The 22,206-nt window shown below is 45.8% G+C and overlaps 1 protein-coding gene across 5 annotated transcripts in view; it reads left to right on the top strand.

Moving 5' to 3' along the window:
- Window positions 1-2,578: 2,578 nt before the first annotated feature.
- Zbtb38 (zinc finger and BTB domain containing 38) overlaps window positions 2,579-22,206 on the top strand; it is a 77,008-nt gene continuing 57,380 nt past the window's right edge. For all 5 annotated transcript variants that reach the window (XM_038321791.1, XM_038321788.1, XM_038321789.1 and 2 more), the window contains exons 1-2: window positions 2,579-2,879; window positions 3,892-3,973. The gene's annotated coding sequence lies outside the window, so the exon portion shown is untranslated. The remainder of the gene's footprint in view (window positions 2,880-3,891; window positions 3,974-22,206) is intronic.

Below are 22,206 nucleotides of genomic sequence, written 5' to 3'. Positions count from 1 at the left end.
AAGAAAAGCACACGGGTTTCTACTCGGAAATTCTCAGCTAGTTCCATCTGCATGGAGACCCAAACTCTGCCAAGTGTGATTTCTGAGTGTTGGCTGGCAGAGCCTTCATGAAAAGGTAATCACATAGTGTCTCTTGGTCATTGGAGACAGGATTAGTCATGGAGAGAGGTCTTCCTGATGTTAGCATCCAGGCACACCTTGGTCCTGCCCCTTGGGAACCTGGACCCCTCTGCATATGGCAAGCAGAACCCTCACTGTATGCAGGTGCAAAGGTCCCTTTAAGAGACAAGCTCTTTCCACTCCCAAGTGCGATCTCTCTCTCCCTCTCTCCCTCCCCCCCCTCTCTCTCTCTCTGTGTGTGTGTGTGTGTGTGTCTTCCCTCTCTTCCCCTATCCTCCTCTCTTCTCAATAAACTCACACTCAAACTATGTCTGCTTGGCGGCATATCCTGTCACCCAGCGCAGTTCTTCCCACCATGGGAAGGATTCCTCTCACACTGTATCAGAGCACCTGACCCACCAAAGATGGGTGGGGGAAATGCTGTGAGACCACATCATTGAGACCTAAGGGGCTGGAAATTTCTGGCTTCCTCTTGAAATGAGACATTTGAGAGTCATGGAAAAGTACAAGACAGAGTCACAAGCCACTGCGGAGAAGGTGCTGAGGAGCTCATCCTGATAGGGGCCCAACTCCTGAGCAGACTTTCTTCCTGCCACCCCTTTGCCTTGGTGCGGGCACAGCAGAGCACAGCCGGGGCTCTGGCTGGGTCCTGACCTGGTCACTATTCCCACCACTTGCTATTCCCGGGGACATGACAGAAGAACGGTATTGTGATTGTTTGGCACAGGCCCCTTCTCCTCCTCTGAAAGCACTGTTTCAGCTCCCCATCTGGGCCTCCCGGTTCTCCCGAGCACTAGTGTCCCCCTTAGTGTCGGGGGCCAACCCCAACATAAATTGTCTCTCTGGACCAGCATGGAGGCACGGGAATAATTGAGACAGTGTTCACACAGCAATATTGGCAGGGAGTCTCGGGGTTCTTTCAAATCCTGAAAGATCACCTGCGTTAATTCTCAAAACAGCTTTTATCCCCAAAGGTAAACTGAGGGGGGAGTTCATTAGCTTTCTGTTTCTGGGGCAGCAGGACTAAAGTCAGGTCTGCATCTCTGTCACTAGCTTGGATTAACACCTCTTCCAAGGCAGTCCCTGTAATTACAAAGCAGGGAGCAGAACATCAGCATACCTGACCTAGGCAGCAGCCAGTCCCTAACTGCTGTGACCATCTCAGGTGTGGAACTGTGGCTGAGAGCCTGGCCACCATACAGTACAGAAATACGTGGCCTGGATAACATTGCCCCACACCTTAGCTTTCCTACCGGCCAGACTCACTCCTCTAAGCCCATGGGTCCTCTCTTCTCTGCCCACCACACCAGAGCTTGGGCCACCAGGCTTCCCTGGCTCTGTCTTCTGGCTCCAGCTTCTCAGGATAGACCAGTTGCCTGTCACGCCTCAGCTGTGACACTGACCTGTCAAGAGGACGCGAGGCTTACCCCACCTAGACAGATCATACCCGATTGTTCCATCACGTTCTTGTAGGGTCAGGTTTCGAGGCCCATCTTTGTTCTTACCTTTCCTCTCCTGGAAAGAACATTAGTCAGTATTTCCTCATTCACCCCAGCCTCTCAACATGGAGGCTGAAAGAGAACCTGAGGTCTGAGGACTGCCCGGGCTCTGCCGCTGATTAGCTGTGGGGCGGCAAAGATGTCTTTGTTTCTCCGAGAACCCATTTCCTCCTCGATCTATTTCCTCATTCATCCACAGCTTTGTCACGGTAAGTGAAACAGTATCACAAAGAACTTACTGCGGAGACTGAAACAGTCACCATAAGTTTTCAATATACGCCCTCCACATTTACTTTAAGGTTTTCATCTATTCATTCAGCCAGCCAGCCATTTATTCATTCATTCATTCATTCATTCATTCATTCATTCATGGTGTACTTTGTGAGCTTCACGCCAGGTACTGCAACATGACTATGTCTTCCAAGAGGAAAGCCACTTAGACCCAGGAGGAACAGAGTGGAAATCTGAGGCCTGCCTCCACAGCGCAGCAGAAGCAAACACAGCCTGAGCAGTGGAGGCTGCCCCGGAGATGGTGACAGCGAGTCCATCCTTCCATGTCTGTAAATACCCTTAGAGCTCTGTGCTAAGGTGAGCATCACATGACAGGGGAAGTGAGAGGGTCCTGGGGGAAAACCTCTGTTCCTCCCTGCTTCTCAGTTACAGAGGGTGGCCATGCCGTGGCTGTACGGAGGGCGATGTCCTTCAGGGAGGCCTTGTTGAATCTGTCTGGGACTGTTCCGGAAGGAGGAAGGGCGGATGGGGTGGAGAGACAGCTGGAATGTTCTGGCCCGCTGTTGCGCACAGCCAGCCTGCGAGAGAGGAGGGCCTCTGGACATCAAAGGTTCCTTTTGTCCCTTTCCGAGTGGCAGAGCAGCGGGGCCACTGGCTATGACTCAGGCCTGGCCCTGACGTCACCCACGCCCTGCTGCTGGCCTCGGGGTTTGTAGCCAGGAACCTGACCAGGGAGTGGTTCTCATAGCTGCAGCAAATCTCAAAACCGGGAGGCCTCTGTTGTGCTCTCTTATTTCTCCTCAAGTCACCTTATTTCTTCTGCTTCTTCTACTTTTGTTTTAAGCCTTAAGGAGGGCTTTACTTGTAAATCAACTTTCCAAGTGTAAGCAGTCAGAATGAGTGACATCATGAGAAAATTATGTGGCGCAGATCTCAACCAGGACTTGAGGAATCCAGAGGAAGAATGCGGTGGGGCCTCCTGAGCCCAGGAAGTTGGCAGCGTGTGGGCTTCAGAGCCAGCACCTCTGAGTAAGTGAAGGCCCCTCAGCCCCTCAGCCCAACATGGTGGGCGCCATCTTGCTTCTAAGAGTCAGGCCTGGTAGGCCCTGGCCCAGAGGAGGGAGTGGGGACGGCCTTTGAGACACCTTCTAAACATAGCCTCAGAGGGGTCTGCTCTCTCTCTTCCCCAGGGGCCCAGCAAGAACGGATAAACAAAAGCTGCTCAGGGGAAACCCTGAGGAGCATGTTCTACTGGGTTGAGGATTCTCATTCGCTCTGCCCACCTGAGCTCTGTTTCAAGAAGGAAACCAAAATGTGTGTCTGGGCTCCTGGATAGTTTGCTTCCTGGATGTCTAGGGGGTGATCAGACAGAAGACAAGCCCCATTCTAGGCAAGCATATGCTTTGTCAGTCAAATAGTATTTTCACACTTAGTGGGGGAGAGGTGGGATGAGGGATGAATAATGGCAGTCCTGGTCAGAAAGGGGCCACAGCCAGCCTGCCTGCCTTGGGAGCACGTCCTGCATGTTCTGCGCTTTGGCTGGGGCTCCTTTGTTATCTCCTTGGTGTCCTGTTTACAGTTTCTCATTTCCATTTACGTTGCCATTAAGCAGAGACGAAACACAGTTCATCTGTTTCCATATCATCTGAAAACTCCCAGGCCTTTGCATAACCTGTCCTTTATGAGTTCTGGAAGTTTCTACTCAAGAAATTTCAGTTTCTATGGAAAAACATTTTTTCACGGGCCGTGAGAGCCACAGAGCAGACAGGCCTAGAGCTGTATCTCAGTTCTCCTGGCTTTCTCGAGTCACCTCCCGAGTGACGGTCTCTTTTCTGTGGATCTTCCTCAGCACATTAAGTCTGTTCTTCATGCTAATGTGGTTGCGTGTATCTTAGAAAATGACCTTCACTTTAAGGCAGTGCAGAAGTTGGTCGTTTAGCGAGAAACACAAATCCCTGGTGAGCCAACATCGTATGAGATGAATCATCACACTTTATGTTTTGAAGATCTTGTGTTTTACCTTTTAAATCTAATTTTACAGATGAGGCAGTCCTGAAGCGAGGCTATGCCAGTCTGCCGCTCCTCTGACTGAGAGATCTGAGCGCGGCATGAGAAATACTTTGGTGAGTGCCAATTGTCCCTGATGACTCCCTGCTTTTACGTCTCTAATTCTACTTTTTGGGGGTTTTAGGACAATAAAGAAAAGGGTACAGGGCATAGGTACTGTTGCACACAATGACAACCGCTGTGTCAAAGGGGATATGTGTCACAATAAGCTAATTGCTACCATAAATATAGATTGGCTTAAACAAAATAGGGTTTGTCTTTTGATCACGTCACATGCAGGTTGATTAGGATAACTCTCTTTCGAGCATCCGTTCAGATTCAAGGCTAGGGGTAGAGTTCAGTGGGTGTGCCCTAAGTGCCCAAGTCCCTTGGTTTGATGACCAACAAACACTAACAAAAACAAAACATTCAGAGTTTGAAGGAGACTCTGCTGTCAGCAGCAGGTGGTTTTCAGAACCACCAGGGTGGATCTTCGCTCCGCAGTGAAAAGAGCAAAGAACCTAAAGAGCATACAGGGAGGGTCTTATGGGTTGAGGTGGTCCATATCATCTCTCTTCCCATCCCATTGGCTAAAACCCAGGGACATGACTGTAGCTAGCTTAGAGCAACCAATCCCAGAGACAACTGTAGAGAAGTTCTGGAGAAAGATAATCTCTTCGGCATTGAGTGTAAAAGCTTGGAAATGCTCAAATACAAGGCGGTAGAGTAGAACAGTGTGTGTGTGGTGGGAAGGGGGTGGTGATGGATGGTAGATGATGGGCTGGAGAGAGAGCTCACTTGGTGCCCTTGCAGAGGAACCCAGGTTCAGTTCCCAGCACACACGGGGGCTCATCTCTATCTGGGACTATCCAGTTCCTGAGGATCCAGTGCCTTCTTCTGGCCTCCTTGGGCACCAGACATGCACATGGCGCACAACCATCCTTCCAGGCAGATAAGTAGCAAGTGTACACATATAAAATAAAAATAAATCTTATGAAAGCATATTATAATGCCAAGCATATAGGGTGTACACCTGTAAACCCAGGTAGGAGACAGAGACAAGAGGGTTGCTCATGAGTTTAAGGCCAACTGGTCTTCATACTGAGTTCCAGGCCAACCAGGGTGACATAGCAAGACCCTATCTCAAAACAACAGCAAAAAATTAGGAGATATTTGGAATTCACTATTGGACACTCACAGGTTTTACCTGGCCATGAGGGCAAAGAACAGTAAGAGAAATTTCCCAAGATGCCTCTGTCCATTCTAATCCCAAGATTAAGGTAAACACATTCCTGTTGTCAGTGGCCAATGGAACAGAAAGGGCATCTTCCCCTTATTTTTCCTCCCTCAGTTCTCTTCGGTCTTTTCTGGCTTTGTTCCTTTCGTGTTCTTAAGTCAAGCAAACTAGCTGTCGATGGGGTTTTGCTCCCACCGCTATAAGCTGCAGTGATGTATAAGAACGTGCCTGGAGCCCTGAGCTATATGGTTCCGCCCAGTCCTGGAGAAGACTCTTCTACCCCATCTGTATCAGGTCCTACAGTGCTTTATTAGTGAGAGGGCTCCTCTAAGAAGAGACCTTCAAATAAAACTATTTGAGCCGGGCGGTGGTGGCGCACGCCTTTAATCCCAGCACTCGGGAGGCAGAGGCAGGCGGATCTCTGTGAGTTCGAGACCAGCCTGGTCTACAAGAGCTAGTTCCAGGACAGGCTCCAAAGCCACAGAGAAACCCTATCTCGAAAAACCAAAAAAAAAAAAAAAAAAAAAAACCTATTTGAAAAATATGTTAATATAGACTATAAAAGACTTGGGCAGGAACATTAATGCTAACCACATGAAATATAAAAGAGTTATACCCAATGTATCATTCTGCCTTTTTCTTTTTGGGAAGTCTCGTTTGCTGAAACAGTGAGCGGCAAGTGTATGAGCCCTATTTGGAGAGCCTTGTCGCACTTTAAAATTCATGTAGATTTTTAGCCATTGTTGATTTTTGTAGAATTCTCTTCTCACTGGTAAATGTCAGGAAAGGGCTCCAGTAAAGATCTGTTCAGGCTGCATGGTGCATAGTTCTCTAGTTTTGTGGTCAGTATCTGTCTAAGCAAATGAAATGTTGCCACTAGACTTGATATTCCTGGCTCCCACATCCCCACCCTGAAGAGTGAGCATTGTCCATTGTGTGAGAAGATCTGTCCCCGGCCAATCTGATAGCCTCTTAGACTGCTGTTCGTCCCTTCACCCGGGGAGTGGGCTAAAGAAATAGCAAGTTGTTTTGTTTCAGTTTTTCAAAACTACTTCCACCTCTGAAGGTGCACTTTCTGGGGTCATTGAGCACCAAGAGTGTCTACTAAGCAGGCTGGGATGATGGGAAAGTCAAGAGTGAAGTGTCCTGAGTGTGGGAGCGCACTGCCCACTGGCAGCCAACACCTGACGGAGTGAGCTGAGAAGACGCACAAGATCTCAAAAGTTCTGTCTTAACAGAGTTTTCCCGGAAATGCAGAGCCAAAGGCCACAGGCAGGAAGAACAGTGTCATGGTCCGCTCACTTAGGAGCTGGGCTGCGTTCGTTACTTCCTCACACTGTGACAAAGTGCCTAGAGGAGGACACGTTTATCTGGGCTCACGGTTCCAGAGAATTCACTCCATGGTGGCTGTGCTCCTGAGCAGAAGGATGTGGCGGTAGCGAGATGTAGTGGAGGAGTCATGGGACCAGAAAGAGATCTATGAAGGGACCAGGGTCGGACAGAGTTGTGAAGACATGCCCTCCCTGACCTGCTTTTCCCAGCTTGGTTTCATCCACAACCTCCAGTATTATCGCCAGTCCAGGGCCAAGTGTACAAACCCATGAGCCCATGAGGGAACATTTCAGATTCAAACCTTAACACTGACTAATTATGGCTTATTAATTTCAGCTACCATCTGATATGATCCCCTCAGTACATATAGCATAGCAAATTGATACAGGAGTGATTTCTGACATTTCTTGCTACACTGTATGACAAGGAGAGGTGTGTGACCACCAAATCGAATAACCAGAATTTCATTACTGTAAACATGTAATGTCTGAAAGAAAGCCACAGAGCCTTATGACCACCTGACATTATTAGGATGGCAGGCAGGGGTGACCTCAGAGGCATCACCAGCAGGGCAGGATTGTGTACAAACACACAATTCATATTTTCATATTCGACATTTATTAAATGGCACCAAAATAGATCTCACAGAAAAAAAGCTTTCATAAGTTTGTTTCACTTTAATCTTATATTTTATTATTTTTCATTTTAATCATACACGAGTTGTGTGATTCACAGTGGAGACACCAGGGTCTTTGCAGAGTTAGGTCATCTGAAAATGTGTGCCTGACCTTCTTTATCCACGACGAACACTGACAAGAAGTTGAACATGAACAGCTTCACATGGACATCTGGGCCAGTTGGTTATTTTGACCTCAGAGGTTATAGAGTTCTTGAAGCACAGATACGCTAGCCCCTTTCTTCCTGGTTCAGCCTTATGAATGCCCTGCTACCCTTTTTAGAAAGTTTTGCAAGGAGCTCACGTCATATTTACGACAGCTAAGGATTCATAATAATTGGCCTTTGTCATTTCTCACACTGAAATCCCCTAGTTCTCGTCAAGAACCAATTTGGAAAACACCACACAAAGGACTCTGGGGTTTTGTTGTTAACTCAAGAAGCCTCTGGTTTTTACCAGAACTTTCAAGCTCCTTCTCACCTTCAAAGTAGTGTTTTGTTTTGTTGAGACCATTAAATTGAGTAAGGTTCTGTGTGGAATGGTTTGGGCAGAGGACTGTGAAGACTAAGTCAAGCGTGCTTGTGACAATTGCCACCGCATGGTCAGCATTGACGTCTTGGCTTTGGAGATTGCTATGAAGTAGCGCTGTTTTGAAACAAGAAAAATTCTCTCTGAATCGCCTGCATTGTGATCCTTAGAAACAAGCCTAAGCAAAACACATGGTACAACTAATTCAAAGCCACTTGGCCAGGTGTGAGTGTGGGCCAGCGACTCAGAAGCGCCAACTTCACGAAAGACTTTGAGAGAAACGGGTTGAGCATCTCTGTGCCGAGAGCTGATTCCTGGAATTCTACTGAGGGTCCCAGCACATGGGAACAAGGCAGGCTTGATGTCTACTCTGTGGAAGCAATCTTGGTCATTTTTCTGTGGCTGTGATACAATGTCCTGACAAAAGTCACTTAAGGGAGCAGGGCTTTATTTTGCCTCAGTTTGGGATTGTCTACCAGTGTGGCAGGAAAGTCATGGCAGCAAGAGCTTGAAGCCGCCGGACACAGCACCTCCACAAACCGGGAGCAGAGAGTAAGGAATGTTCCTACTCAGCCTGCCTTCTCCATTTCATGAGGTACAGGATCCCCACTCAGGGAATGGTCCTGCCCACAACTGAGATGGGGTTTCCCACAAGAATTAACAAGATAAATTCTATCACAGATACGCTCAGAGGCTAACTCTCAAATAGTCGTTTCTCACAGGTATACCTGGAGGTCCAAGTCCTAAGCGATTCTAGAACCTGGCTAGTTGGCAAATGATACTGACCATCCTAGAGGCACTGATTTGGGGTTGTGCTTCCTATGCTAGATGAAAGAGGGCAGTCAGTCTGCCTGCTGTGATGGGGGTCACCCTTCTATTCAGAATCTCATAGGTGATCATCCTGCATCACAGGAGGAAGGGAGTAGCCAGTAAAAAGGCCTTTCTTGTTGACTTAAGTCCAAGGCAGCAGCTATATCAAGGTGCCTTGCAAGGGAGTAGGTTAGGATTCCCCAGGGACGGGCTGCACCCCCCGCATCTGCAGCTGGGCCATGCTTGGCTGGACTTTCAACTTCATCACAACATTTCTCTTCCTTCTTCCATTCTACAGAAGACAAATTCCTTTTTAGTTTGTAGTTTTAGTTTTGGTTTTTGCTGTTTTTTTTTAATGGCTATTATCTTTGCATTGGCATATTTTAATTTAGCCATTTTTTAAATGGATATTTTGATTGCCTCTGGTGGTCTACTCTTACAAATATATAAACACTCTTGAACGTAAATCCTTGTGGGCAGTTTAAGGAAAATGCCCAGAAATTGAAATGTCAAGTTGAATGATCTGTTTTTAAAGTTACCAGTTGGTAAATGCTGGTCCGCAGATCATCAGTGTCTAGCTCAGAACCTGGTCCCCTGAGGTTTCTCACGTGAAAACGCATGTTCACAGGTCCCTGTGAAAACAGAAACTGACTGTAGTCCCAGACATGTTAGATTCATCCATATCACTCTATGGAGACTTCGACGATCCATGTCTAAGAATCACCTGCTACCTTTCAAATATCAGGAATATACATTTTAACACACCCTCCCTATTCTCATATCCATCAAAGCCTGAGAACTACTTACTCGTCTGCCTAGTTTGCTACCTAATCAATTCTAGGCATCTTTACACAGAAAAACCGTAAGCAAACCCTGGGCTGGTATACTGTCATAGTCTGTACTGCTATAGCAAAACACGTGGCAAAAAAAATCATCACTAAAAAGATATTTAGTTTACAGTTCTGGAGGTTCAAGAACATGGTGCTACAATCTGCTCTTCTCTGATGAGGGCCTCTGGGCAAATGACAGCACCTGATGGGAGCACCTGTTACACAGAAAGAAGGATTCAGGAGAGGCGCCAGGCTTATTTACAGCAGCCATTCTCATGGAAACTAATCCCATCTCACAAAGCCTACAATGATCCCTTCAGTGGGCAATGCCCTTATAACCTAATTACCTTATTCCACAAGCCTCACTTCTGGATGGTCCCACTGCCTCAACATTGCCACCCTGAGGGCCAAGCCTCCAGCACACACATAAACTCTGGAGGAAAAACTGTACCCAAACCATAGCACATATCCAAACGAGAAACGAAAGATTATTATTATTTTTTTTTTTTTGGCTTCTGAGTTTTAGCTTTATCTGGCACAAAGATGATTGTTAGCTTGGGAACCGGGAAAGCTTATTACAAACATGAGAGCAGTATAGTAAACATAGATCACTTGCCTCCTAATGGTCACCCAGAGATTTATTGGCAGAGGGTGACCTAGACAAGGGACCTAAACATGCCCAACCTTCTGGTAGCGAGAAAAGGAACCAACAAGAAAACAACTCCTAAAACAGCTCCCTGCCTCAGTCAAGGAAACTGTGACTTCTCTCCGAAAGGGAGGGTCATATCTCAGGACTAACACATACAGTTTGGACCTCGGAGGGGTCCAGGTCATTCTCTTGGTCACCTAGTGATGCCAGACCCCTGTGATCTCTGAGCCCCGACAAGGACTTAGGAGAACATAGGACAGTCATACAGAAAGCATCTGTAAGATACTTTTCTTCAGAACTGAGCCATGGCGGGTTGAAGGACAGAAAGTAGAACAGCAGAACAGCATCATGGCAAATGCCAGGCTTAAGTGTGTGGGCGGATCTCAGGTCAGGAGACAGGAACTGAAAAGAAGACAGAGCCAGGGTTTGGTGTGGAGCCCCGGTGGATTCCCACCCCCCAGGAAGAATGTGAGGACGTTCCGAGCCAGAGGAGGTGTCTGTGGCATCTGCAAGGTGGTGTGACTGAGCCTTCTCACCAGGGAAGTGGGAACAATGAGCCAGATGGCAGGGACTGGAGCATGGAACCATAGAGGCAGATGAAACAGTAGTCACAGAGAACCTATTGAACAAACCCACCAAGACCTAAACACTGTCATTTGAGAGGAGGCATGGAGGTCCATGTGTCTTCACAACACTGCAGAAATCATTAACCCACGCCCACCAGCCACATAACGGTCTCTGATAGCCCCGCACATCCTCCCATTCTTCTGCCTTAACTGCTATAGGGGCACATCCCACCATTTGCCTTTTATTTTTAGTTTGTTTTGAGACAGAGTTTCTCTGTGTAGCCCTGGCTGGCCTCTGTAGATCAGGCTAGCCTCAAACTCAGATATCCACCTGTCTCTGCCTCCTGAGTGCTGGGATCAAATTGTTTGCCTTTCAAATTCTGCCTCTACAGACAGCACCACTATCGGCAGGCTCTCTGTGCGCCTTCAGACACCATAAACCTGCACATAGTTCCTCTGAGGCTATCCATGCCCGCACCATCAGCTGGTGAAGAACAAAAGCCCGTGGTAGCACTTCAGCTGTGCCCGTCTCCATGCTGAGACACCAGAGAGGCTGATGTTCTCACCAAGTGTCTCCACTTCTGCACATGTCCTCATCGTCTCGTGACTGTCCTTGTCCCCGTTGGTAACTCTTGATCCTTGGCTTTTTAGTACAAACGTAGGAGGGCAAGCTGTGATAAGCACGGATCCTAGTAGCTTTTATACTCTCCTTCAAGTCTGGGACTCAGCTGATACAGGCTGATATTACAGGAATGACTGGGCAATCCATGTCTTCACTATGTCTGCTCTATATGAAGCTCATGTTCCTGTTGTCTTGAAATTTTTTCTTTAAATTTTTTTTAGTGCTGGGCACAGTGGTGCACACCTTTAATCCCAGCACTCAGGAGGCAGAGACAGCAGGATCTCTGTATTTGGGGGGCAGCAGCTTGGTCTACATAGTGAGTTCCAGGACAGCCAGAGCTACATAGTGAGGCTCTGTCTCAAAATAAACAGACAAGCAAACAATTTATTTAGATTTATTTTAATTTATGTGTTTGTTGGCATGAAAGTATGTCTACTAAAATGCTGCCCTCAGAAGTGAGAAGAGATCAGATCACCTCTAACTAGAGCTAGAGGCGGCTGTGAGACACCATGTGGGTGCTGAGAACCAAACCCAGGCCCGCTACAAGAACAGTGCTCTTAATCACTGAGCCATCTCTGCAGCTCCCTTCAAAACTTTAAGGACAGAGCATCTTCTGGTACTTAAATGACATTCTGGCCACTCAAAGGACCGGGTCCTCGGGTTAGGAAACTGGAGAGAATGGTACCTCCATTTCTAACCAGTGAGAGAGAGAAGTCAGAGTTCCAGGACATCCAGACAGGGTTTCTACATCCCATCGACGAGTCCTATATGGGTCATAGAGCACAAAGGCCAAAGGCAAAAACTGTTCAGTAGGTCTTCTGATTGGCAGGTACTGCTGGAGGCCTTCCTTACTCCTACCTGTCTATACTGACTCCATGCCCCACCTCCACTATAAAAACGGGCTTCTACACAGTCTATGACCATAGCAGTAGGAAGGTTCTAGCCCAAGAAAATCCTCGGTGAGTTTGTATCACTCATCCAATCCTATAGAAGCAGGCACCACTAGGTCAAGGGGGTACTGGCTCAAGGAGGTTTAGCAGCTCCTGAAGGGGATATCCCATCATTGCCGTCAGGAGCAAGTGAGCAAAACTGAAGGCTCACCCCGGGCAGAGAGACCAGCAATTGCCCATTATCTAAATGCCAGGCCCATGTGGACAGGGATGCTGGGACAGGGAGAGCTTTTTTAGTGACCATCCTACTCAGGCTCAGCAGCCCCAAACCTTACCCCCATTTTATTGTACTTCAGCAAAAGGAGCCATTTTATATCTACCAGAGTGACTCAGTAGAAAATGCTCCTGTCACCAAGTGCAGGCCAGGGGGTGGGAAAACTGGATGCCTCGGGCCTTTCTTTCCGGTAAGAATGTAAGATGATCCAGTCATTCTTTGAAACAGGTGATAGTTTTCTTACAAAGTTTAACATTCTTTCCATATGATCCAGCCAATCCGCTCCTGGATACCTTACACAAGAGACACGAAAGCCAGAGAGTCTTCAACAAGTGAATGGACAGCCAGTTGTAGAGTGGGCCACACTATCCAGGAAAAGGGCACCCTTTGGCCTACAAGTGGAATGGGTCAGAAGGACCTCCCACAGGGTGAACAGGCTCATCTCCAAAGGGTTACCCAGATACAGACCACTTTCAGAGGGAGTGAATCGCAGTGAGGGGGATGAGTTCCATGGCTGCATGGTCCAGGACTGGGGAGGCTGTGACTCTAAGGAGGCCCAGGGAGCGGTAGGGACCGACTACAGCGTCCTGATGCTGTTGATGCTGCGTGAGAGCTGCAAAGCTACTGCGACAGAGCGCGCATGAGAAAACCAGAGAAACCAGATAAGCTCCATCCCCGGATGCCAGAATCAGAGTCCCACAGTCCGGTACCACTGGGGAGTACTCCGCTTACTACCCATTCCCTCACTTTCAGCAGGGTCTCACCCTGAGCCCAGGTTGGACGTCAACTCCCCATTCTCCCGCCTCTGCTGGGATCACAGGTGTGTGGCACCATCCTTCCTTTACCGTTTTTGTAACTTCCTGTGACTCCTCCCCACTGCCAAAAACAGAAAGAAAAAATTATTTTTAAAATTTCTTAAATGTTTGTTATTCAAAATAGGGGGCTGGTAAGGTGGCTTAGCAGTTACGAACACTTGGTGCTCTTCCAGAGGACTTAAATTTGATTCCCGGTGCTCAGGTCAGGCAGCTCACAACCAGATATAACTCCAGTTCCGGGGGATCTGAGGCCCCCATGTCCACACATCATACACATACACACACACATAATTACAAACAAAAAATAAGGTATGGAGAGATAACTCAGTGTTTAGGGGCATGTATTGTTCTTGTAGAGGACCCGAGTCCCAGTCCCCAGTCAGGCAGTTTACAACTGTCTGTAAGTTCAGCTCCAAGAGATCCAACATGCTTCTGAGCACATGTGCACATACATGCATACACACATGCATGCATACATACGATGATAATAATAATAATAATAAATAAACCCTTTTTAAAAAGTTTTTCTAAATGAAAAAGAAGAAGATGCAGAGGCCATTTCCTAGCCCGGGGAAGCGACCCGTTCTATTTACGTGACTGGTGTCTAACTCGTGGTTGGATAAGCCTGTCTAGTATCCTGGCAGCTGTGGCCTCACCCTCTCCTTCCAGACAGCCCATTTCCGTGGAATCACAGCTCAAATAGTCCTGCTCTCAGTGTGAACAGGCCCTCATCCCCCTCCCTGAGGCTGTAACTTCAAAGCTAAGCAAAGACCCCGAGATCTAAGAAATGGCCACAGTGAAAATCAGGACAATCGTTCTTCTCGCCCCACACCATAATTTCGTGCTTTGCAGAACGTGCTTTGTCTGCTCTGCACTTCATACAGATTATTCTCTTCACCTCCACCCAGCAGCCCCTCCTTAATGGAGGGAGATTAACCCTTCTTCGCCCCCTTTCAATCTTGTTTAGCTGAGAGCCTGCTTGCCACGGTGCTGCTTGCCGGGCACGAACATGGCTGAACGCTCCAAAGCGAGGTGGCTACCGTCCCTTTGAAGCACAGGCACTGCTGCTGAACACCTTTTTGCCCGACTTGGCCCTGAAAAGATGGTTTTGAAATTGAACTTCTGAGCTGCCTGGGTCTGTAGTATGGAATTGCATAAGAACAATGGCATTTGGGTCAAGGGAGACTCTGAGCTCAATCCCTCAGAACCCGTCGTCACGGAATCTACGGTTTTATTCATTTATCCCTGACCCCACAGAAGGGTCTCCAGCATCACTTGAGATTCAGGCTGACGTGTACGTGACACCATGTGCGGAAGTAATGATGCACCTACATACAAGCCATTGCCCGCCCGCCACCCCCCCATTACTAGCCTCAGTCCCTGGTTTCCTGCCGTGTCTTATTTATGTGCGTGTGTGATTCATTTCAAGACCATGAGAGGGACAGAGGTGTGAGTTTTTCAGGCCTGGGGATGAGCTGGTCATCGGGACAGGAAAGGAAGCAGTTTGAATTGCTGACTTTTCGCACCATTCAACGCATCTCCGAGGCTTGTGCTGTTTTGTTTCTAAGCCATGCTGAACAACAGAAAACGAAACTTGCAGCTTATTTTTAGCCGTTCATGCTAACTCATGAGATGTTTCTTTGCAAACCAAATAGAAGAAAGGTGACTTCAACTAGCTAAATTTAGAATGATTGACTTACAGCGATTAAGCCTGGGTTTCTGATACTACCCAAGTATCAAAGACACTTGGGCCTAGGGAATTTTGAGCCTATACTTACATATTTTGTTTAAAATTATTTTTAATTGAGCTTTTTAAAGATGTAAATGTATTTGCTCCAGAGGAATTGAAAAACACATTATAAATCCTCTTTGGGCATCTGATCATTTTCATGTAATCTGCAGCAGTTCAATAAGCAAGTTGACAGTCTGAAATTCCTTCTAGAAGGAACCAGACGATGAAATCACAAAGAGCAGAGCCCTGGACAGCAAGGAGTCCTGTTTCTATCCTGTTGTAAGGTCCGACTGTACTGTCTTTGACCTCAGAGTGTGTAGACGACATTTCCCAAACTATCTTCCCCGTCCTATAATTTTGTGAAATACACTCAGGCACCAAGACCCAGGGGAAACGGGAGGTGCTCTTTGGAGGTGGAGGTGGTCTTGTCGGGCCACCCTCATTTCCATTTCCCCTTTCCCTGACCCCAAAAGGGCAGGTTTCACAGCTTCTCAGTCAGCTTGGGGTTTTTCTTTGAGGAGCAAGTGATGAAACCTTTGAAAGGTCTCCATAGGAATCTCCATCTGTCTCTCGAGGGCTGGAGTTCTCCATTTTAGGAAGCATCTTGCTAGCCCCAAGACCGAAGCTGCCACTGGTAGTGAGGGAACTAGCGAAAGAATCTCATGACTTAAGTTGGGAGTCAGTAACAAACTCTAGTGAGTCATTTCGCTGCATGAGGCAAAACTCCAGGTGCCCTGGGAGACACAAAGATACCACAGGACAAGCCCAGAGACTCAGGTAACGATGGCTGCTTCAACCAGCAAATGCTTGCTACGCTTTATGTTCACAACAAGGAAGAGGAGTCACTGGGATGTGGGTTGAGCTGCCTGGGCTGAGGTGAGGCTCTCGGTACTCATTTGGTACTTTAGATTATCTAGTAAAAGAAAAGACCAGTGCACTCCTAGGTTCAGTCTAGGAATAGTTGTTGTCAAGAGGAAGGACATGTGGGAAGGATGATTCTCTCATGTGAGGTAGATGCTGGAAAGTATAGGATTCTTATTTACAGTTCCACCTTTCTCTTTCATTTTCTCTAGAAAGAGAAACAGCCTCCCTGCCGGACCAGTATTTTCCTAGTTCCAAGACTAGACGAGCCTATCGTTTTGTTTGTCTGTTTGGTCAGTGGCAGGTGGTCATGGCGGTAAATGGTTTTGGTATGGCAATGGACCCAAATAGACTCAAGGTCGTCTAAATAATGTTCTTCAACTAGCACTCTTCAGACACACTAAGACAGGAAAGCAGAGCTCACACAGCTGCTAAAGCAGATGTAGTGACGTCCCTCGTGACGGTGGCACCTGTTGAGGGGGTTCCACCGAGGATGTCTTGTCATTTGGACTAGCCTGGGCTGAGCTGCACAGCCTCCCCTCCATCTCACAAGATTTTATCTTTTCTTTGTTGAAAACCTGTGTTTCGGTTCCCCCTTCTCCTTCTGGCTCTTTCTTGGAGTATCTGCCTCAGCGTGATCCTCAAGGCTTGGGAATATCCACCTCTGTGTAGTCCCCAAGGCTTCTGCCTGACTTTGCTACCAGATCTTTCCCAGATGCTGACAGGTGGAAGTAAAAAGTTGAAATCTAAGAATTGAAGGCTTCTTAGTGTTCTAGTTGCTCAGGCAAGCCACTCACTCGTCCCTCACTAGACAGAGCGAGATAATCCTCTCTCATTCCCAGGCAGGGTGGAGCGGGTTGATAAGAAAGCCCCTTTGAGAGCCGTCTCACTGGCTTACACAATTGCTGACGGTTAATGGAAATAATCTGCCACAAGCCGCAAGGAGGCGGGAGGCTTGGGGTCCAGCTCTTGGTCTGCTCAACCTAGAAAGCAAGCTGGGATGGGTTCTTTTAGGATCACATACAAATAGAACATATATATGTGTGTGTGTGTGTGTGTGTGTGTGTGTGTGTGTGTGTGTGTGTGTGTATGTATGTATATATATATATATATATATATATATATACATATGTGTGTGTGTTTGTAGATATGCACAGAAGGGATTTTAGATCAGAACAAATGAACAGATGAATCCCTGCACACTCAGGATGCAGAGGCAAGCAGCTCTCTGAGTTGGAGGAACAAACTCTGGTCTAACTAGCAATCTCCAGGATAACCAGTGTTGCTTATTTCAAGTGGAAAGAAGGAAGGGAGGGAGGATGAGAGGGAGGAAGGGAGGGAGGGAGGAAGGGAGGGAGGGAGGAAGAAAAGAAGAGATAAAACAAAGAGCAGCTGTTACACATTCATTCATTAAAATGATACATTTAACCATTTAGCTTAGTTGAGGAAACTTAGGCTCTTCAATACACACATAAGTCATGAAAGAGGATATAACTTAAATGTTTTTCTACTTTCAACTCTGTCATAGGCTTTTTTCTTTCTTCTTCTTTTTCTTAATAGTAGAAAAGTGTGATAATGTAATTGAGAATGAAAGAATAAAATCCTAAGAAAAACTCCATGGCTTCAGAATGGCCGTTCTAACTGTACAGAAGTTCATTAGTTGTATAGTTTGGGGCTGTGAAAGTGTTTATTTGAGTGGCTCCCTTAATCTAGCTGTGCGATGTTTTTATTTGTGAGTTCCTTACAATAAAGTCAATTTTTTTAAAAAGTCCACTAAAAATAAATACATGAGCCACAAAGAAGAGAAAATATGTGGGCTGAGGAACAGCCACTATCCGAGACCAGACTCTGGCTTCCACAAGCATGTATAGACATGTGCATGTGTACCCCTCAAAACACAGATAAAGATACCCACACATACAAGAAAAAGAAAGGAAAAATACATGTTGGGGAAAGGGCCTCATAATATGCACCTGATTTTCTGTTTAAAAATTTTTTAAACATTCTTTTTAAAAAATTTCTGTTAAAAAAAATACTGTTTGTAACTTGAAACCAGGTTGACCTCGATGATTTATGCTGATTTTTTCATTCACTACTAATTTAGGCTTTTTAAAAGGCAGGTAATCTATAACAAATTTGTCCATAGATGCTAAACACAGTAGATACAAAAGAAAGCCAGCTGTGGTTTGTACTACAACGATTAGACGAACTAGCTTATTACGGGTGCGATTTGGGGCAAATCTGTATAAATGTGGTGACAGGGAGCAAACTCAAACCAAGCTACACCGCAAGCCTAAGGGGTAATATGGAAAAACTGGACTCTCCTCAATGAGATGTTAGCATGTTCAGAAATGCACACTTTCCCCAGCTACTGCATGAGACCCCTTCCCCCAGGATGTCTGGGAAGATGTCTGGAGTTAGGTAGAGATAAGAGGCAGGAAGCAGTCTCATCCCTTAGAGTTGGGGGAAGGTCCAGACTTTCAATCAACTAGTCTCAGATTTTAAATCCTAGTCTCTATATGATGGTTATCTTTAAAACTGATGATAGTCAAGACTATTGGATATTGTACTAGCAGGTTAGAATTTATTAATACAATTTAGTATGATTTTCAGCTTTGATCAGCCACAGATGTTCCTACGCAGATCTCCGGACAAGACGTAGCCATTGGAAGTATGATGGACTTTCTTAAAAATGCCAGCTAGATTATCATCCCATTATGTTTTAGATTATCTCTTCTTTTTTTTTTAATGTGTATAAGTGCTTTGTCTGAGTATCACAAGTATTCCTGGGGCCCATGGAGTTCAGAAGAGGGCAGTGAATCCTCTTGAACTATGGAACTAAGAGTTACAGATGATTGTGAGACACCATTTGGGTGCTGGGAATCAAGCGTAGGTCCCCTGAAAGAGCAGCCAGTGCTCTTAACTGCTGCGTCATCTCTCCAGCCCCCCAAAGTTATTTTAAGTCATTGATAAATCACTTTATTGCAGGTTGAGGTAACGCATGCCTTTAATCCCAGCATACAGGAGGCAGAGGCAGACAGGCATCTCTGAGTTTGATGTTAGACTCACCTACACAGTGAGTTCCTGGTCAGCCAGGGCAACACACAGTGAGAGTTTGTCTCAAAGAACACAACCATTGATAATTAAAAGAAAAGGAAAAAAAAAGAAAGAGAACTACCAAATTGTTTCCAAGCCTGAATATAATCAACATCATAAAAAATTATGCTTTTTATATTTACATAAGGATTTAAACAAAAATATTATACATGGGCTCACCTACTGATATGTAGATTAGGTATAAAATGAAACCAGCTGTAATTTTTAAAGCTGTGAATGGCATCAAGAAACATGCAAAGCCATCCAAATGTTTATAAACCAGGGATTCCTCTGGGACTCAGTGCCCTGACTTGATGGTTTTTTTTACATATGAGAAGAGCCGAGCTTCGTTCGTACTTGAATTATGTACTTTGCATAAGCCATGCAATTTAACTTTAACCCACAGGCCTGGAAATAAAATTAGCCCCGCCTGCAGAACGCAGAGGCCAAAGAATAACACGCCAGTAAAAGAGTCTCTCCTGCCTTGCTCTGTGCTCCAGTTCATTCTTGCCGCATTGTTTTGGAAACCTTGTGTTTGATTTGTCAAAGCCTACAATTTTCACTGTGGAGAAGGGATTCTCATTTGAGTTAATGTCTGTGCATGTGCCCTGAAGATGAAGGGCATGTGATTTTTTTTTTAATCCTAAGCAAATGCATATCTTTGCCACTTGTAATCGTGACAAAGCTTAAATAATTCAGGCATGCGCATACCTTTTTTTTTTCCAGGACAAAACAAGATTTATTAGTTGACAGCATCTGCCCAAACAGACTCATTTCTCAGAATATTTACAGCTAGAATTCATGTTTGCTTAACCCAAGTAGGCTTGGTGAATATATCACGTTTGCTCACTGGGGACATCACAAAATAACATTCAATACATGGGGGTTTCTTGCTCATTTTGACACAAAGAGTGAACAAGAATACCCCACAGAGAGGTGTGGAAACCCTCTCTTGCATCTGGCATCTGGTTATAAGAAGTACCCGTACAGGGCCCAACCACAGCCACAACCCTGACCTACAAAGCAGCCCTTCTCAACCTGTGTCTTGACCCCTTCGGGGGTTGGACAACCCTTCACAGGGGTCACACATCAGATACCCCACACGTCAGATATTTACATCACGATTTATATCAGTAGCAAAATTACAGTTGTGAAGTAGCAATGAAAATAATTTTATGTTGGGGTCGGCACAACGTGAACTGTATGAAGGGGTCGCAGCACTGGGAAGGTTGAGAGCCACTGCTATAAAAGGATGTGACACTATCCACTCATCTCCAGGGGGCCTGAGATGGATGACTGCTGTTGCCATCGGCAGTTATTAGCCCAGACAGAGGAGCCACTGACGTGGCTCAATAGCATCACCACTGATTCTGTATCCCAATAATACTTTGTGCATGTGTAATGTGACCGTCTAGCCTTCCAACGACATTCATGGGAACTAGCTCAACAGACACTGAGTGTTGCGTGCCAAGGTGTTTCCTTCTTGAAGGGCTCTGCTTTATAGATGATGGTAGTTAGCTTGGTGCTTGTAGCTTCACGTAACCGTCTAATTCTAGACCGCCTTCATAAAGAAGGAATTAGCACAAGGACACTCCATTCTAATTTTCTGTCGCTGTCAATGTTGTTAGCCAGAGCGTCAAGAGCCCTGATGTGGGGGTGGGGAAGAGGGCTCCACCACTGGTGTTAGTAACACCAGAGCTACCATTTCCTTTCTGGAGCACTTGTGAGAGAGAAGTGTGCTTCAACAGAAGGCGACTTGCTGTGGATCAGGTAGGACCCACTGTCCTGACAGCCTACCCCACCTACAGAATAACGCCTATGGGCTAGAGATAGGCAGGGGTGCTTTCTGCACAGTCAGCTGCCAATCACTTCTCTTCTGAGGGAGAAGATAGAATTCAGACTAAAACAATCCAGTCGGGAAGCCTCCTACCTAAGCCGAGGAGTTCCGGTGGCTTTTCTCCTCTAAACAATTTCTAGGGTGCGCGAACGCTTTGCTAACCTCGTTATTATCAGGCAGCTCGTACAGAGAATGGAGTCACTGGAAAACTGGCAAACCAGGAAAACATTAATTCATTGGTGCATTGTTAAAATTAATTAACAACGGCATATTGGTGATGCAATAGGCAATAAAAGACTGTGTGAGGAGAAAAATGTAAAGATTACATATTTAAAAATAACCTCAGAGCATTTCATAAAAACGCTAGCTTATATCTGGGCTGTGAGGGTGGAGGTGGATATGGTTTCTTTGTAGAAAAGAATCTGTCTTGTTTTCTTAAAATAAAGACTTCTTGTTATACAGCGTGTTAAAAATTTTTTTTCTGTTTTTAAATCTGCTGGTAGGATCTTAAAAAAAAAAAAATCTACGAAGCTAACCTATTTTCCACTTTGAAGACATAGCCACACTGGCTTTGTAGAAAAATAGCATATGCTTATGAAGTGTTTCTTTAAAATCCTGAATAAGCAGCCATTTAACAGTTTTGTTCCATGTGTTAACATTTTGTTGCACACATGTGTGTGCCTGTACGTGTATGTGTATGTGAGAGAGGGTCTGTGCATATAAATTCTGGAAGGCTTTTTAAAATTAAAATGCAATAATTAAAAATAATTTAAAAATAATTTCTCATAATTATGAATTGGATTCTACAGACAGCAATCCCAGTTTATTACATAGAGCCACACTAGGTCCCATCAATCCTGAGCAGCGGGGGAGGTGGCACTGAGGAAGACATGAAATTTGGTGTCTGAGTAGATGAGATTTAATTTGGGGGAAACATTTCACTCATAAAATGGATATCAGCCCTAGCCTCCTAATGTCCATGCCATGGTGCAAGTGTGGCTCAAATAAACCTCAACGTGAAACAAAGGGACATCGTCTCTGGACACACACCGCCTCCCCTCCAGTGTGTACCGTCCATTGCCTTTGGTATTCCTGTAACTGGCTTGTTCACTTTGGAGGGGGAGGGGGAAGGCAAATCACTCCGCGTTTGCTATGTTGGGAACACGTACAGTATGCTGCTGTAAATCTTACTATTATTTAGGTCGATATCCTAAAGATAGCTTTAATTGTTTATAAAGGCAAGCTGTACATCCTAAGGAACCTGACATAATTTCTTTTTCTGTACTGATTTTCTTGGGCTTCTCACTGTAAGGAAAGTCTCTTCCATCTTCATACAATTATGTCTGCAGCGGTATCTGCCGTTCTGTTCTGCAGATCCATTTAGCCGGATGCATTTACGCTGCCTGTGGTTAAAGGTTATAGAACGGATACAGACAACTGATCATGCATTCTTCTACAAGCCTGCCGCCACCTTAGGGTTTAGAAAAAAAACAATCTACAAATGCTATTCCCTTTTTCAGAATCCGCCTTCACTCGGCAGTAGCTTAGCAGATTT

This window comes from Arvicola amphibius, chromosome 3 (assembly GCF_903992535.2).
Source record: "Arvicola amphibius chromosome 3, mArvAmp1.2, whole genome shotgun sequence".
Lineage (NCBI taxonomy): Eukaryota > Metazoa > Chordata > Mammalia > Rodentia > Cricetidae > Arvicola > Arvicola amphibius.
This window is presented reverse-complemented; position numbering and strand designations above follow the sequence as displayed.